This window comes from Anser cygnoides, chromosome 2, assembly GCF_040182565.1.
Source record: "Anser cygnoides isolate HZ-2024a breed goose chromosome 2, Taihu_goose_T2T_genome, whole genome shotgun sequence".
Taxonomy (NCBI): domain Eukaryota; kingdom Metazoa; phylum Chordata; class Aves; order Anseriformes; family Anatidae; genus Anser; species Anser cygnoides.
Genome location: NC_089874.1, coordinates 75,171,385 through 75,187,594, shown reverse-complemented (window position 1 = coordinate 75,187,594; position 16,210 = coordinate 75,171,385). Strand labels below are relative to the sequence as shown.

At 34.2% G+C, this 16,210-nt stretch overlaps 1 long non-coding RNA gene across 1 annotated transcript in view; it reads right to left on the bottom strand.

Annotated features, from left to right (window-relative positions):
- The window catches only part of LOC136789916 (uncharacterized), a 78,535-nt gene extending 65,931 nt beyond the window's left edge, over positions 1 to 12,604 (bottom strand). The window contains exons 1-2 of the long non-coding RNA XR_010828971.1: positions 12,464 to 12,604; positions 11,291 to 11,399 (exon numbers count right to left, since the gene is read on the bottom strand). This is a non-coding gene — a long non-coding RNA (uncharacterized lncRNA). The remainder of the gene's footprint in view (positions 1 to 11,290; positions 11,400 to 12,463) is intronic.
- Positions 12,605 to 16,210: the final 3,606 nt, after the last annotated feature.

Sequence of the window (16,210 nt, the reverse complement as noted above, 5' to 3'; positions counted from 1 at the left end):
TCTGAACCAATCTTTCCTACAATTCAAAATAAGAAAGGCCAAAAAAAAAAAAAAAAAGGCACCAAGAACTTCATCGCACAATGTTGTATGCAAAAATAAAGGCCGTGACGAGCCATCTAGAACTTCAGTAAAATTTCAAAGAGTATAGGGAAAAGAAATCTTGAGATGGACACAATTCACTGTTTTAAGGCAGCATGTAAGAAATTAATAAGTAACATCATTGAAATGGAGGAAAATTATTTGCTATAAATAATATATCCAACAAATTACCTTTTATCTCTTCATATGCTGCCCAACCAAATTAGCTATAATTTTTCAATGGAATCAACTGTAATGATTAGCATAGTGGCTTTATTTCATAAAAATTATTGTAGGCAGAATTTTCCTGTGAATGTAATCTCCTGGGTTTCTAAAAACAAAACAAAAACTTGAAATATTAACTTCCACGCATTGTAGTATTTAGTTAAATTGTATGTATAGCTATTGCCTTGGCTAAGAAAGGTTTCTTATATTATGCTTGTATATGTGGACAAAATGTTATTCTGAGATAAGAAGCAAAATTAGGTGGTATGTAGCTAAAATTACATTCTGTAAAATCAGTTATAGGGAAATCTCTACCTGTGAATTTGAAACCTGCCAAAACCTAAATAATTCTTAACAGACTAGACTATGCCCTCCTGTTCCAAGAAGGATCAGAGATATCCCTTTCTGAAATTTAATTTTATAAAATAAAAACATCGTAATTAAATGTCTTGATAAAGAATGGAAATCTAGCCACTCACATGCCTGAAATAACTAACATAGGACAGATTTTGGCAGCAAGGGCATTTCTTGCATTTTAAAACTTATCTGAAGCTGTTTTAAAAATAACTGGTCTGTCAACTCCAGTGAATCATTTTAGTCTTTAATCCTCTAATACTCTGTAGCATTTCTCTCCAAGGAATGTTTCCGGTGCGCTGTCATGTTGTATTAGGGGGACTGATATAGAGATTGTATATATTGGTGAAACTCATTAAACTCAATCTTTATCCCAAGAGAAAATCCAACAAATATGAAACTGGACTCAACCTTTAACAAACTGTAAAACACTTTAAAGAGTTTTTAAGTGGCATTTTTGTTGGTTTCAAAGCAACATTTTAACCTAAGAATAACTTTTTTTTTTAAGTGAGCAAAATTACCTTTTTTGATGTTAATGTGAAATGTAATATTGTTGTAACATACTTATATGAAATGTCTTTCTGAATGCCTCTGAATATTACCTGCATTTATTTGTTTGGCTTGATTACTTTTTCAAAAACATGCTAGAAGCATGGACTTCTCAAAGGGTTTCCAATCTACTCTTCAGCTTGCCTAGCATAAACTGAACACAGATGATAAAATTATTAAATATCTGTATTTTATTTTATTTTTGTTTCACCAGAGTAAAGGACTGAAACTCCTTTGGAATTTAGGAGACCAGGTTTTGTTTTTTATGTTTCTTTTGTTTATTATGTTTTTTTATTTTTCCTGCTCACCAATTGTCCTCTAATCCTTCAGAGTCGGTTGGAAGGAAGAAATATTGTCCTCTGCCATATAATCAGCTAATTCCTTCTTGACTGGTTCAGGTCTAAACTAGGACTCTCTCCTGAACAAAAACCTTTCTGGTCCTTTCTGCTGTCCAGTCTACTATTTTTTGTCACCTTTGCTTTCCAGTGTCCACAGTGGGTGCTAAATAATATCATTAGTATTATTAATGATAAATGATAGCTATTCTGCTGCTGTGATAATTCTATCATGGAGATAGCATGGAGATATCTTATATATCCTGATAATTCTATCAGGAGATAATGCTATCTCCTTGGATTTAACCTCAATATTACTTTTGACCTGAAAAGATATCCTTCAGTCATGGCAGGTTGTAGTTCACACCACATGCTTCAGGAACTTCTTCAGCAAAAACCTTGAAAATTATCTTTCTAAGGGCAGTTATTTCCCTAAACTAGGATGTTGTATTTCAGTAAATTAGGAAGAATATCATTGCTCTGCACCATTTGCTTCCTACTCTGCAAAATACAAATATTTCAGATCAGAAAAAAAAAATAAAAATAAAAATCATTAGAACTAACAACTGATGAAGGATATAAGTCCCTACTTATCCAAAGATTTTACTGACAACATGGATTAAATTGTATTTTCTACCAAGCATGGATTTAAACAGCAGTATTATGACTGATTAATAGCTGTTTTGCTGCCTTTTAAATACATTTCCTATCACTCCATTAAGTGTCTACACTAACTTTTAAAATATGAACAGATTATTTTAATGTTTTCAAGATGTACTAAGGTATCTATGCTTGCTAAACCCACTGATGAAAAAAAATTGTAATAATTATAAGTATTATTAACTATATCTGACATCTATCTCAAACAATGATTTTTCCAAATGAGAACAGGATGTATATGCATTTAAGATAAACATCTTAGCACTGGAAGATGCATTAAAAATATAATAGTAAAAAAAAATAAGAGAAATGAATTAGCAAACATTTGAGTTTGATGGGCCACTGTCCAATGATAAGGAAATTTTACTGTAGATTTTTAGTATCCCATCATGAATGCTAAAAGTTTACTGCCTTTTGCTATTTTTTTAAAAATAAATATTTTACAATACATAAGTTAAAAAAAGGTGAAAGTACAGCTTTAGAAACATATTCATCAATTGCAAAATGTGCTTGATTTTGGTTAATATAACACGTGCCATGCTACTGTACCAAAAGCCATTACAGCAAAAGGTCATTACAGCAGACATGGCAGAAGGTAGCAGTGCATAATGCACACATTCTCAGTATTCAGTAGCAAGCTGTGACAAAAGCCAGTACTTTACCTTTATTTATGATCTTAGATTTTCTGATACAATAGCCTCTTTCTTACAATAAGCTATGGAATGTAGCGTAAAAGCAGGTAGAGATGCTTCCAGCTTTTTTGCACCGTTTGAAAGATCTCAGGAATGAAAGCACAATTTTGCAGTGTGCTAAGAGACACTAACTACACTTAACATGTATTGAAGACATCTTCCTTGCTCAGGGAAGAGGAAAGGTGGTGTCCCTCATCTTGACTGTTTACTACAACCACTTTGTGAATAGGAAAGGGGGAAAGAGAGGAGAAGAAAGTTGAAGCTAGGGCAGAGGATATATAATTAATTTTAAGATCACAAAGATGATCTCCCATATTTTCAGTTGTGACTGAATCAAAATTTAGGATGTAGAATGACATGTCAAATTTTCTTATAGTAAAATTATGCAAGCAAGTACTCAATATTACCTACTGAATGCTCTATCTAAATGGTATTACACACAGAAGATGGGAAAAAAAGAGATATATAGATTTACAATTAAGTGAGAACTTTGGAGTTTTTCGTATTTAAAAAATGAAAAAAAAAATACTTAAGACTATTTTGAAGCTGCTCTTTACTTTAATGCGTAGTCATTTTAAATGAGTTAATATGAATTATAACCCTTTCTGCAAGGGCAGCAATTTAAGCTGTAAAATATGTATCAGAAACATATGTCTAATAATTAGTAGCAAGAGATTAGACCATACAAACATTCCTCAAGAAGCATAGTTTTCTGAAATTTTAAAAAAAAAAAAACTGCTAGAATAAAACAACAACAAATAAACAAACATTTTCAGGTTTGAGGTTTAAAATACTAGTAAGTGGCTTACTTAGCCTAAGCTACATTTGTTGCCAAAACCTTTCAATTTTTAGAAGTGATTTTTAAATAGAAGACATTCATGTTTAGAATTACTCTACTCACCTTACTTATACGCATTTTTGAAATGTTAGTGTATTTGTGTGGATATATTCATATATCTTCATTACAGTGGTCTCTAAGCAAACTGAACCAGAAATAATAATTACTGCATCTTCACAGTCATTTAAATTTGCATATGGCATTTATGTTTGTGGGAAAAAAATAAAAAATAAAAATCATTAGTTATAACAGTGACCTTTGTAGACATACTCCTGTTCTGCAAAGTAATTTATGCAAATGAGCCATAAGGCAGAACATGCAAGGTGCTGCTGCTAGCTTAGATTTCATACTAGAACAATTAACTCATCTGAGTTGAATCCACAGACCAACACATGGGTTGCTAGTAAAACCTGTCTAATGTTTTCTGTAGCTGATAATAGCAAGGCACCAAATAGCTCCATTTCTGTTGCCTTCTGTTTGGCAGTCTGAACTAGTTTACGTGCCTCTTTCCATCTACTTGCACTTCTGCGCTCATGTGAGACAAAATGTTTTCAATGCATATACCAATCCCAGCACTAAAGATGTACTTTGTCCTGTCTTGTGTGATTATTTATTTAAAAATATTATAGGTTAAAGTTATCCAGACTCTACTCTGCCTGCTTCAACCAACCATTATTTCACATTCCTTTTGAAATGTTTTATTTCATATTAAGCATCAGGAAAATAATTGCTGCATGCCCTTTCATGCAGGTCGGAGTTACCTTTGACTTTTCTTTGAAAGGTCTAAGAGTTATCATGCAGAATAAAATGAGAAAAGTCTATTTTGCAAGTAAACAGGTCCTCTAAGTTGCAGTATTTACATACCTTACATACCTGCATGAAAACTTACATTCTGTTTTTTGAAATATAATTGTTCCATATTACTATGTACATCGACAAAAATAGAAAATCCATACTTGAGATGTTTCCTACATACATAAAAAGCCTCCCCAGTAAAAATGTGTATTACCAGCTGCTGAAGGAATAAATTCAAAACAACATTTAAAATAGAAAATCCTTGAAAAACTAGTGATAGAGACTCAAAATATTTTCTTCACTTTAAAGAAGTGACTAAAAAAAGACAATATAGATCTTAAGAAACACTTAATTCTGATTTGATCTGAAATTGGATTCTAATTTCCTTTAAAATGGTCATCCATTTTATATAAAGGTTCCATTTTATATAAAAGGTTCTTACTGCTCTAGTAAACACAGAGGAAATATTTTAGACAAGTTTAGGAAAGTAGCTAAACAGATCATATTCTATCATCTATTTTTTTTCACTGAGTTGTTTGGTCATTTCACAAGATCCATGCAATTGCAAACCCAGAGTGGTGAGCAGGAAGAACTGCTAACTCTTCTAGAGTTTCCAGTTTGTCAGAACAAGAATTTTAATTCTTAATTCTAAGAAAACTCATCTCTAAATGAAGTTTTCATAAACAACCAGAACAAGGAATTAAATTAGAATGGAATCCAAATCTGAGCAACCTCTCTTTACTAAGTTAAATAATATTTGCAAAATTATGGCTTAAACAGAAAGCTGTTGGAAAACTGAGGTTTTGATAAAAGTAATTTTCTAGAAATTAAATCTCAAACTGCAATTATTTTTTAGGCTGATGGAACTCCTTAGATTTTTGTTATATCATTAGTGAGTATTTAGGATTCACAGAGTTCTTTTTTCTTCCAAAATCCTCCCGCAGGCAACTTAAGTTACCTAAAAATAAATAAATTAAAAACTGTTATTGGCTTCCAATCCTGGATGCAAACCACAGGCCATCTAAAATTTTGATCAAGCATCCCAGCATATATCCCATTATATCCTAGAATATTAAGGTTTTTTTCAGGGAGAAAATTTCCAAGTGTAGCTCAAGAATGAAATGCACTTTTGCAAAGTAATTATGTTTTTTCCTATTACTTTTACTACATCAAAGGAATAGAATCTCTTGTTTTTGGTTTTGGTTTTTTTTGCTGTTGTTTTTTTAATATTTTGTTTATGTATTTCTTCTGCCTGACATGCTGCTAAATTCATATTACCAACAGTGATAACTATTATTTCAACACTCAAATACATTAAAAACAGGAAATGAAGTTTTAAACCTGTGGGTGGGGAGGGAAGATTGGTGATTGAGATCAAGATCCTCATTCAAAGCAATATTGAAGGCAGGCCCCAGACTGGAAAGAATTTTAAATGCTCGTTTAAATATAACACTGGTTTTAATCAGTCTTTGAACGTTAGGCAATAATACTTGCTATTTGTATTGATAACACAGCTCATACAATAACTGGCTTCCATCCTATCTTCTCTTTCCATCTCCATGCTATGCATAAGGACTGCTGCAGAACAACTTCACCAACTATTTGATGGTTTAGGGCAGTAAATTTGCTAAAGCAAAAAATCTGATTAATTTTTCTCCCAAGAAAGCCACATTTTGTTTCTTTCCTCCTTGGTAACTTTCAATTTAATATGAACAGATTTTATTGAAGTTGGGCATAATCTTAAAGGTCCTTCTAAAAACTTCCCAATATGGCCAATGAGAAGAATAGATTTCATGTCAGACTGAAGGAGGCTTGTTTGCAATACACCTTACCAGTAAAAGCATCCTTGCAACGTTGGCTGCAGGGCTTGGCAGACTTCTCCCTCCTGGTCCTTTCTATGTTGTGATACACTGATTTTGCTGAAGAATTCAAATCCAATCCTCTATTTGATCAATTGTTTAGACTTTATTGATCCAGAAACTGAAATAACAGCTGAGACTTGTCTAGCAACCTTAACTAAAAAACCAATTATATCCAGAAAATATCCAGGAAATATCATAAATATGCAAATAAAATGAAAGGATGTAATAGCTTTGAAAATGTTTGTGGCAAAGCATTCCAAGTAGTTTCTATTGAAGTGAGATCAACCAGAATTCTTTTAACACAACAGTTTACTATTTTTATGGGAATGTGAGGATGGAATCCTTGTTCTGCACAATAGAGTAACAACATTCTGAGAAGTAAAACATGACTACAGCCTTGGTGCAGATTGGGAACATGGTCAGTGAAAACAAAAGCAAACTGCAGCAATGCTCTTAAATGTGTTTGTTTCTTTTTTTTCTTTTCCTTTCCTTCCTCAGTCTCTATCTGCTGCACATTCGGACATTCTAAGACAAGTATCACTGAGTCAAGATCAAGCTTTCAATGTGCTTTCAAATTTTTTTTTTGGAATATACTTTGTTCCACTGTTTGAAGAACAAAGTGACTTCATTTCAACCAATGTGTGACCCAAGCCAGTAGATGTCTTTGTATGTGATCCGAGTTGTCATTTAAAAATAACAACTTTTAATCACAGCTCAACTCCTCCTGGAGCACACCAAAAATACATTTTTTGCTATGTAAGGAAGACTGTCCATTTGGCTATAAAGAGAAGCCATTCCACATATTTTGTTTTTATACAAGTTTTACTAACATGTGAAGTGTAGCAATTTTGCTTATGTTGTTTGAACACCACCACCCTCACTCCTCCCCCCCCCCCCCCCGAAAAACTGGTGTAAAGTGCCTTGTGATGTAAACAACAAGACTGAATATTTTTAGAGCATATTTTTCTTCTCCTTTCCTCATTATGACAGCAACTACTACATAGGTGAAGAACAAAATAAAGAGTAGAAAGAACACTCACCATTACTGGGAGAAAATTTTGCCCTAGTATGCATTCAAAAAAAAAAAAAAAAAGAAAAAAACATGCAATGATGTCTGAAGCTCTTGAACCCCCATCTTCAGAAGAGCAACAAAAAACAAGTTTGGGCACCTGTGAGGTATATCATTGTAAGCTGCAGCAACTGTACTGCAGCCAAAGGAATTGTCTTCTTGAATCTGACCCACTGTGGGCTTTTCCCTAGACAAGAGGGAAAATATGAGACCCTGAGGGAAACAAATTATATTTTTTTCTTATAGTTATAACTCTCCAGAGTTTTGAAAGAGTGCAGAAAGCTTTTTTTTTTTTAATGACTTTGCACTGATGATGAGTACACATTCACCTGTCAGACTTTGATTCTACTTTCAAATTAGCACATCTGTGTGTTATTTCTCCAAGGCCTTAATTCACAGGTTGAGCTGGGGCAAAAGCAATACACATTTTGCCCCCACAATGTGAACTGGGAATGCCAGGCACATGCAGGTAAAAAAGCCAAATAAAGACCAGTGCAGGTCAGTTGAAACAATATAATCTCTGAAGCATTTTATAACCTGGAAATAAACTTGTTTTCTATAAAGACCATATGCTTCTGAAAATAAGTTATGTTTGAGGAAACATTTTTTAATATCAGAACTTTAGTCAGTTTTTGAAAGATACTTCAAACAAATGTGATTTCTGTTCCAATTCAGTTATAAAGGGATTAAAGTGTGTGCTTAACATATTCAGAGAATGATTCATTATTCAATAGTTTAGCTATATAGGAATAGTTAGTGGTTGTCTAGGAATGCAATAACTGTCCATTATTTAATATACAAATGAAATTAAGTAGTAGCTCTCAAAAGTGGCTAACAAACCTGGAATCATTTTCAATAAGAGAAAAAGTGGGTCCTGGCATTACTGCATGCTTCTTACATTAGCAAATGACTGAATCACTGTGGATCATTAAGAGAATTTACAGACTTATTAAAGGTGAATGCAAATGAGTTTTTCCCACAGTTTCTCATGTATTTGCAATTTGCTTTGATGACATACTTACTACAAACATTTATAGGATCAGTAGGACAATAGAAGCTTGAAAGAAAAAATATGCAATTTAATCTGCAACTAGTTCTCCAGTAAAATACTTGTTACTCTCCAAATTCCATTGATTTGTATAAGCAAATAGTAACTCCAGCACATATAGGCACTATTAACTCCATCTTAGTCTGCTGCCTCATCAACACAATAAGATATGACAAAATGTAAATAGCTACTACTGTGTTTCAACTCATTTAAAAGGATTTAGTAACAGAATATTATGTAGGAGAGCCTTTGTCATTAGAGGGAGACACTTTTCAGTCATACCTTCTATATTTATGTTGCTGTTCTCAGCCTTTGGTCCCAGCTGCCGTGTTGGTTAGGCTGCCACCAGTCCCCAGCACATAGCCCATTCAAGAACAGACATGACTACCAGTGTTTTCTATCTTTGGCATACATTTTGTTCCTACAACGAAAACTATCTCAGATTGCCTTGACACCAGTGCAGAACTGGGCTGCACCATATCACGTCAGGTGACTTGTTTCTCCACCAGACACTGAAAATGTGTTGTTGCCCTTGTGGATCTCTCTCCAGCTGAAGTTCAGAGTTACTCAGTGCCCTAGGTTGCCATTGCATACCCAAGGGACCTATCCTTTACTTTTCTTTCCATAAAACTTCAGTCCTGTAAGAGTCTTTCAAGGCTATATCATATTCATCTCTGTTCTAATATGAGGAGTGGCTTTGGTGCTGAGCTGGCAGTTCTGTGGATCTTTTACTGTCTATCATTTTAAATCTCCCAGATATACCACAAAGGAACCGAAGCCAATTAATCAGATCAGGAGACTCTCTGGTCTACAATAAACGGTTAAAAACGGTTTGATTATTCACCACTGCAATAAGAAAGGCAGAAAGCTCTCTATAAATATGCTTACTGTAGTAGCAGTATTAGCGAGGGAGAAGAAATAGTTAAGATAAAGTCTATATTGACACAAAAATAAGCTGGCAGTTGTAGTATATGGGCTGTTAAACAACAGACTTTTCTAAACATCTGGAAAGCAAAGCAGCAGAGATCATAACTACAACTTTAAAAAGAGAGACAGAGAGAGAGAAATGGACCAATAACCTGAACAGTTTGTTACGAGCATTTATTTTTACGTTCTCTGCTTGCTAAAACAGGTACATGTCTACAATTTCCTCAGACTGGAGTTAATCCATCAGTTTTATTTTATTTAATTTTAATACTAAGAGACAATAAGCTTGATCGTTCTACGTTTCATTTTTAAAATGAGCTGCAAAAGACAGTCAGAACTTGAACTCAAATAACAAATGTTGAAAGAGTAGGTGCTATGGTAGAATGAACAGCAGGTAACCTTGGAGTGGGTGATTCTTCATTTCCATGTAAAATGTGAAAGACTTATGAGTAAACAGATTTCAATTATTTCTCCTAACCAGAAATAGCAAATAAGTTTTTCTTGTCACGTTCAGTATGTTTTCTAATTTATTTATCTAGTCAACAGAAGCGCTTCTGTATTTCAAGGGGCGGAATCCTTGAAAGCTCTAAGAACATTGTGAAGTAGAGGGTTGTGGAGAAGACAAGCCACCAGAGATTAGAGGCACTATTTCTGACAGGGTTACTTACAAAATAGATCTGGAAGAAAGAGTAAGGAATATATAAAGCCTTCAAGAGAATCTGTATTTGCTCTTATTCTTATAAAAAATAAATAAAAGTATACTCCAATAATTTCTGTATATTTTAACTTTTGGCAATGCAGAAATCTTTTGTACACTATTTGTTTCCATTCCCAGCAAATCCTATTCTGAAATCACAAGGACAACAGCAAAATATTTTCCAGGAATTGCCTTATTTTCCAGATAGAATGAAATCTCTGAAAGTTTTGCAGAAACATAAACTAGACAATTCCATGTAACTACCCATGCTTAGGCTGAAGTATTTGTGCATGGTACCAGTTAGTCATTCTACTTTGGGTCTCCACACTCTAATGATCTGTGGTAGACTGCTCTTGATCCCCATAATTAAAAGCTTTCCCCAAAGAGATAAGAAAGACATCTGCTATGCAAAGATGTTGGCATAAAATACCCCGCATGGAGTCAGTGGGTTTTTGTTGAAGATCACTACTGGCATAAACATCCCATCACCCATCCTAGGGATATATGCAATGTTTTTTATTTGTGCCAATTAGATGCAAGAAAATGGTTTTCTCTCACTTAGGACATGAGACTTCCTCCACTGAAATATGGTAACATTTTAATTAATTAGACTAAGATGAAAATCCTTTCAGTTTCCATGCCACACCATAATGCCACTGTTACTATATTGAACTAATACTAACCTTGTAAAATCAAAGATAAAGGGAAGGAAGCTCCACAAGACATATGATTTGTTAACATATTTGTCAGTGCTTCCTTCTCTGCTGAGTTACCTCAGAGAGATCATTTCTCCCTGTGTGGTAAAATGAATAAGCCTTAAAAAGTAGTTTACTTTGAACACCCTTGGTAGAATAGAAAAGATAACAGCAGGAGGATCTTCCCTGAGGACCACTAAAGTAGAAATCTTATTTTTCCTTCAGCACTTTGTGCCTAAACTTGTTTTAGGCTCACTGCTTTTTTAAAAACTTTATTCTTATTGTTTTGTTTGTTTGTTTGTTTAGATATTAGTGAAAGCATGATACGTCTGCTTTCTGAGAGATGTAATGGCAGACATTTGACAAGAAAGAATTTGATAACATAAGGCTTCAAAGTAATGATCAAATACTGTGTTTTGATTATGCAAATATTCAGTAGCAGCAACAGTCCACCTTCTTTTCTCACCTGTCTAGCTCATTCCAAACACCATAGCTTCATCCAAAACTATGAGCCAGGAAACAAAATTCTCTGCATGTAGTAGGTAGTCTTCTACTAGCAGTTCTTCGCCACATAGCTGAATATTTTTGAGAAAACACAATGACTAAGAACTGAAGAAAAATGAGAAACCTAAAATGAGGAAATTCCCCTTTTCTAAGACCTCATCCCCAAAAACAAAAAGTTAATTTCAAATACGTTGAGAGTTTAAAATGTTCAGACCAACAGCATTTGTAACCATTCCCAGATTTGCCACTGTTTTATGTCTGTCATTAGAATATGCCCTGCTTGGTATCTTAAAAGCAAAAACAGACCTTGTAGACTGCTTCCAGACCATACCTAACGCTTATTCTGGGGAGAGAGGAAAAAAGCATACAACAGAATCTGTGGCACTTGTGTAGGTTCTGTTGAATATCTCCAGGGTAAGTTTATACATGTATTATAAACTCCTTTGCAGTAGAAAACGCCACAGAGGATCAAGAGAATAGAGTTTCAAGTACTTCCATAAAAGCTTGAGTTTTCAAGTTGGCATCTTCTCCTAATTTCCCTAGACTGAGTCTCAATTGCCATTAACCTTTCTTCTGTTTGAAGAGATTATTTATAATCTAATATTCATTTTACAGTAAAAAATATAAGCATTTTAAATTACAGAAGCAACCGAAAAGAGGACAATAAAACAAAAATTACTCAGTTGCATTACCAATGCTGCTATCAGCTTCACCCTTCATAACAACTTACAGTCCTGAATCTTCCAAGCATAGTAGCAACCACACTATTTTGCCCCTTAATAAATTCCACTATTTCAAATGGCTTTATGAAGAACCCATTAACGCTCCCATGCTGCACATAGTGTCATCATGGGAACTGAATCAGTAACTCACCCCAAGTCACACTAGAACAAAACTGAGATGAGAGGAAGACACATTCTGATTTCCGATCCTTTCAATTTTAATCCTCCAAACAAATTGAAACACTTATGCACCTATCATTTCCCACCTGTTTTATTACGGGCAATTCTGAAATAGAAAACTACTAAAAAAGAATTACAGTGTGCCACTGTGGACAGTCACTTTCATTTAGAATTTAATAAGTGTAAGCAAGCAGAAAGTAATAATAGTGAAAACCAGGCAATAACCTTCTTACCTGCATTGGCTGGAAGTGCAACATTGTCTTTAGTAATTGTGTCTGCTAAGAATCTCAACTTTATTGCATCCAAAATTCAACAACTCTAGAAATGCTTTGATGCCAATAGCTGCTGAGACAGACCTGGCTCTGAGGGCCTCTTGGTTTAACCCCAAACACGAGTTTCCATGGCATTCTGGCTAGTGAGGTCATAGCTGCACCATCTCACACTATAAATTTACCTTTCTGGACTTCCAGTTTCTACTGCAGAAGGAAAAAGTTCTTCAGAATCTTGACACTCAAATAGCCTTTATTTGTAACAGCTGAAAAGGAACTACAACTGATCTATATGACTAATTTAGTTCCCAGCTTTGATTGCAACCCTTGTCTCTAGTGGGCAACATATCAAGTGCTCTCAGAGTAAGAATGCAGAAGTACACATCCAATCTGTTCCTACTGCTGCACCACTGGAATATTAGCTTTTGACATGAATGATTTGTCTAGTGGTTGCTCGCTGCTTTCCTCAGTAGGCTTTCCATACTCAGAAACTACTTCCTCTTCTAATCACTTGCCTTTGACCTAAAGAGCAGGAGGAGTTTCAACAACTGTCAGTTTTATACAATTGCTGTGAGAAATTCTAATATGTTGATGCAGTTGGATAGTACATGTATTACTTGTCTTTATATCTTTATTAACTTGTTTCAGCTCGTAGATTTACAAACTATTCTTAGCAACTGCAATAAGTACCAGACTTTCAGAAACATTGTGAAACTGGTGTGAGGGGCTATAGGCCACTGAACTACATTAAACAGCATAAAGATTTTTTTTTTAAATGCCATAAATTTCAAGAATTAGTCACTGATTCTTACTTTGAAAACAACTGGCTTACAGTGTACTGTATTTTGAATTGTCTGCTTAGATGAACTAGTAGGATAAATATTGAAAAAAGCAGGATACGAAGTGTCATTGGTGAGCATAATCTAAACCTAGAAAGCATTTTATTTAGAAAATGAGTCTATATTTCATAGCTGACTTGAAGGTTCTATATTCAGATTTCTCATGTCCCCATGCAACTCTATATGTGTAAAAATTAGGGAAGTACAGTTAGGCTGGTGCAATCATCTGTAAGGTTGGAAGGAACCTAGTTTTTATTTTCTCAGTTGAACTGCTTTTAATATGATCTAAATTGAAATATCAGAAAGTAAGACAAAACCACTTGTACAAAGAATGAAAATGATGCAAACGAACAAAAAGAGGTGAAATGGGATAGACACCACAATACTTACACAATAATATCATCTATATGCTGAAGCTTTTGTAGGAGCAAACTTTTTTTTTTTTAAGCAACTCAATTCTTTTAATTGAGCCATTAAAAATGAAACCCGGAAGCTGAGTTCTTCCCACTAAGCTGTGATAATCCTTTGTAATATATAGAAAATTTAATTTGGTCCATACTTGCATTCAACTCAGGAAACTGTTGATTAGTTCCTGTTGTGGTTTTCCTAATATACATCAGATGAAATATATGGACAGGAATTGATTTTTCAGGCTTAGTGCCAAACTCTGCTGACTGGTTTAGGGGTTTATTTAGCAACTGCAGTTTATTTCCAAAGTGAAGAATTTGGACAGAGTTTAGCTTTAAAAATATCACACAATACTTGCCAACATGTGTCCGCAAGTGTATGATTTTCTACAACGAAGTGTGTAATTTAAAGAATTTTATGGTGCCTTTGAAAGGTTACAGTGTGGTGGTCAGTGTGTGTATAATTAAACTTATCTTGTCTTTCATCCTCAGTGTTTAATAAAGCAGATTGAAGTGATATAACCTGTATAAAAATTCAAAAACAAACATTAAGGTTATTTCCCCTCTTTTCATTTCTGAAAAATAACAAAAGCCAGCAAACAAAGGGCTCATAATATAAAATGTAACATGGAAAAAAAAAAATCATTTAACAGAGTGCAGAGGTACAATTTCAGAAAGAAAATAAAAAAATAATAGGTTTGATTACAACTACAGCACACACACCTATTTGTATTTGCTTATTTGTCCATATTTCAAATGAGGGTCCATTTGAAGAACAGGAAAGGAAGGAGAAGCTTGATGGTGTTCATTCTTATTAACTCTCACACTTCAACCCACCAAAGATCTTAAACACCATCTCTGGACTATGCAGTACCTGCTCCAGACACTGATAATCTACTCTGCAGTCACATCTTCCATTTCCACAGCAATCAGACACCTAACTGGAAATTAAGTTTTCCTTATCCAACCCAGTTATAAAGCATGCAAATAGAATACAATTCCTACATATGCTGCATTCTTCAAAATTGAACTACTGTAAACTGCATTGATTTTAACAGCGTTAACCTCATGTATGCAAACCAGTTAGGATTGCACAAAATATTAGACCCTAAAGAGACAGACCTACGTAAAAACCTACTCATTTTTTATTCTCACATTGCTTTACCATTAATTTAGATTTTTTTCAAATGCAGCAATTTCTCTTTTACTCCTGAAGCTCTCTGCCTCTGAGATTTTAATCAGCTTTAAGAGCACGCGTAGGAAAAGCTTGGGGTTGGAATGAAGATAAAGTAAGAGCAGAAATTTGGTGTAGACATTTATTTTATAATCAACTGCAAATACAGTCAAGATATTTACAGAAAAAGTTTCACATATTTTCCTGCCAATCAGATGAAAAAATATATTAGTAATAAAGGCACAGATACACTTCTTGAATTCAGAAAAACATCCAACCTTCCTTTGCCAGAGGTATTAAATAAAGTAAGACTTGCAGACAGAGTTAAAGTTATACTAGATGAAGTGATACTATTAGTAAGAACTGTATGGACAGAACTGGGGACACACAAATCTTCAGATATAAAAAAGCCAACTTCAACTTATTTTCACATTTGGAATAATTGGTAACAGTTAACAGTTATTCAATTAAATACTCTTGAGAACTTGTCTTTTTTTTTTTTTTCCCCAATAGTATCAGTTGTTGAAACAAACGTTAACTCTTCTGCAAGCAGTGTCATATCCTGAGACCACAACAGTTAAAATGATACTACACAGGTATTACAAATGCATTTTTTCTTACTAGGATTTGTCACTGTTGCGGAAGCTGTGATAAGTCTAGTTTCAGTTCTAGAAAAGTTCATGGCATTGTTGGTGGTCTGTAAGCCCTTTGAGCCAAACAAGAAATGTATTCAATACAGGGAGGGAAAGAACTACTATCTCATTTTTAAAGGCCCAAGCATTCAAAGAAATCTTGGGGAACTTTTCACACTCAGGGTTTGGTTTAAGTGATGCCTCATGTCTTGCTGAAAATTCATTCTTAGAATATGGTGATGTAAATAATACTTTCCTGTTCAGCCCCCACTTTGCTGAGGAGAGGATTTAAAATTCTTGTTTTAATCTACCATCTCCTCTGCTACCCTGTTTGAAGTGATATGGTAAAATTACTAGGCCTGGTAGGGTCTTAAAGGTTATTGGCTATCATGCTCCCCCCCCACTGTCAACCTCCACACCTTGCTCTATACCAAAAGCATCCGATACAGTCAGGCTTTTCACTAGTTATTCATTTACATTAAATCTTTGATTGCTCCCTCTGTAATTAATATATGAATTTTTAAATTAATACTATAATTGAAGAAATATACAACCATTTTTCTGCATATCTCACTCCGTAATTAATTGTCAGCATTTTTAATTCCCCAAAATTAATTTACTTATTCCATGATCTATTTATGACTAATTTTTAACTTTAT